Source organism: Physella acuta, unplaced genomic scaffold (genome assembly GCF_028476545.2).
Source record: "Physella acuta isolate Inbredline_101_S28 unplaced genomic scaffold, ASM2847654v3 ptg000204l, whole genome shotgun sequence".
Classification (NCBI taxonomy): Eukaryota; Metazoa; Mollusca; class Gastropoda; family Physidae; genus Physella; species Physella acuta.
This window is the reverse complement of record NW_026731723.1, coordinates 334,187-336,992: the sequence shown is the minus strand read 5'-3', so window position 1 is coordinate 336,992 and position 2,806 is coordinate 334,187.

The following is a 2,806-nucleotide window of genomic DNA, read 5'->3' as shown; positions in this document are numbered from 1 at the left end:
GCTGTTTACACCTGTCACAAACTTTTCACATAGTCTGTCAGACAGCGTTTCTCCAAATTCACAGAATCTACTTAAATGACGTAAAGCAGCAACATATTCTGATATTGACTCGTTTGGTTGACGAGTCCTACTGTCAAATCTAGCTCTACATAAAAACTTTGATGGGGTAGGCGCATGGTGGTCTGTTAGCAATTTGCTCAGCTCGTTAAAGCTCTTGGTAGTTAGACTAGCTGGTGCGCATAAGTCTTTTAGTAGCCTAAATTGTTGAGGCCCTATGACTGTTAACAAAACAGCTCTCTTTTTGGCTTCTATCGTCACGTTGTTTGCTTCTAGGTAAAAGCTTAACCTCTCTAGGTAATCTTGAATGATTTCATCATTCGCATCAAATTGTTTTATTTGGCCATACAGCGCCATAATTCTAGAAATAATTAGCTAATAAGCTCTAGCAAACCTCTTTTTTGCGTAAGTAGGTGCTCTTTCTAGTAGATGTTTATCCTTCGTCGCCAAATGACGTGGATTGTAATGACTGACGAGAAGCCGCGTTGGTTGTTAACAGTCTTTATTATGTACAGACGCCATCATGCCAAGAGAGGGAGAGAAATGGCGAGAGAGAACTATTTATAGATAACAACATGTAAGGGACATCACTCAAGATAACAATATAAATATAATACTAATACAGAGAGTGAGTTCCCTTGACCTCACAATTAACTCAATCTATTACAAGCTCCACGATACCCAAATTAACAAATTTCCCCCTTATTATTACTGTAAGTTTTTAGCGCAATTTCCATACTGGGATCGCGATTATTAACTCGTCATTTCTGGATGGATGTGTGTCCGCAGCCTTTAAGTCGTCTCTCCTCCTCAACGAAGCAATATCGAGGACTAGTTCCAAAGCAAATATGTTAAGCAAGTTCCGAGGATGAACATAGGCCAAAAAAATTCCCGGAATTCCTTCCTGGATTTCCCGGAAAAGCCAAAAAACCTCGAACAAAAGCAGTTTTTGCTCCATATCTCGGCAGCCAGACCACTTAGCGACCTGAAACATTTACCAATCGATTCCTGCCATAATTTAGAACAATATTGCCGAAGAAAGTTTTCAAAAATATCCTTTCGTTCGGTCACAAAAAATTAATTAAGAACATTTAAACTGAGCATCGTGTAGGCCTAGGATGATTTAAACTGAGCATCGTATAGGAGTTTATATTTATAGGATGATATATACAAAAAATTAAAAAATAAAAAATAAAAATTGTTATGGATAACATAAGGAAATTGCGCTTAAATTGTCACTAGACTTTTTATTAACTTGTTTTTTTAGAAACAATGAATTATGAACATTTTCATTAGATCTTGTCTTCCACACTATATCCCCCCTCTCTCCCCTCCAAGGGGTCGTCCTTAAATGACGTCACACTCGTAGGGGGGAGGGGGTCCGTAATTTTGTGACGGTGTGTGATGAGGGGGGGGGGTTCAGATGGTGCGACGTCGCACTTTTGCATTATCAAAAAGCAATGTTAGAAAACGAATTTTAGACGTTATCTTGCGTTTTAGATAACTGTTTTAATAAATTGTAATAAGAATTGATTAAAATACTCTATTTTGACTGAGTTCAGACAAGATTTTGGAAAAATATCTATGTTTAAAAAAAAATTAAACTGCAGTTTTGAGGGGGGTTGTAGGCTGAGGTGTGACGTCATTTTGGGGGGGGGGGAGGTCTGGCTTTTTGTGACGACGTGTGACGGGGGGAGGGGGAGGTAAAAATCGTCCAAAAAAGCGTGACGTCATTTATAGATGACCCCCAACGTCACACCACACCGTTTTTATTATTCTAAGAAAATTTTGAAAATTTAGCCATTCCTCTTCTATAAGGGATACTATCAAACTAGACTGATTTTGTTGAACATATTTATTTGGTTGTTTCCCTTTACAACTAGAATCCCAGATTACCATTTCATTCAAATAAGCCTAAATTAGCAAATTCGTTTGTATGTTAGAATCTTTAATTAATTCTAATACATTTTTAAAAAATCTTAAGGGAATGTAAAAATACCTTTTAAATTGCACAAAATAACCATCATGATCAGTGTTTCTTCCAGACTTTTTTTCGGGGGGGGGGGGGGGGGGGGTGTTGCAGTGGCGTAGCTACCGTAAAGCTAGCGTAAGCAAGGCATAGGGGCCCAAGGCAAATAGGGGCCCTTTTTCGAAAGTTTGAAGGGGGGGGGTGCAAATTGAAAGTCTGGGGGGGTGCAAATTGAAAGTCTGGGGGGGGTGCAAATCGAAAGTTTGTCCCCGGTCGCCGGGAAGCGTCGCTACGACTCTGAGGGGCCCACTAACACTTTTTTGCATAGGGGCCCAAAAATCCTAGCTACGCCACTGGGTTGTTGTTATTTATGGACGACCAATAATTAGTTTTTTCCTAACAACAAATTAGTAATGGCGTAGGCAAGTGCAGAATTTGTTCTGACATTATACTTGGAATTGTTAATTTTGCGTTAGAGCCAATTTTATTCAAGCATAAACTATCTAGATATTTATGTAGGCGATTGGCGCTTTGTTACTTATTAGCCGTAACATTAGGCCTATAGGCCTATAGATAGATCTAGATCTATATTATACAGGTTCATAATACCATTTTGACTTATCATGGGGGTTTAAAAAAAACTAATATTTAAACCCATGAAAAAATGAGAATATAATTAAAAGTCGAAGAAGATAGTTGTACATTCAATATGTGGGTGCCTTGACGTCACACCATAAATATTCCGCAACGATTGGTTATGGGAAACACACCTCTCAGTTT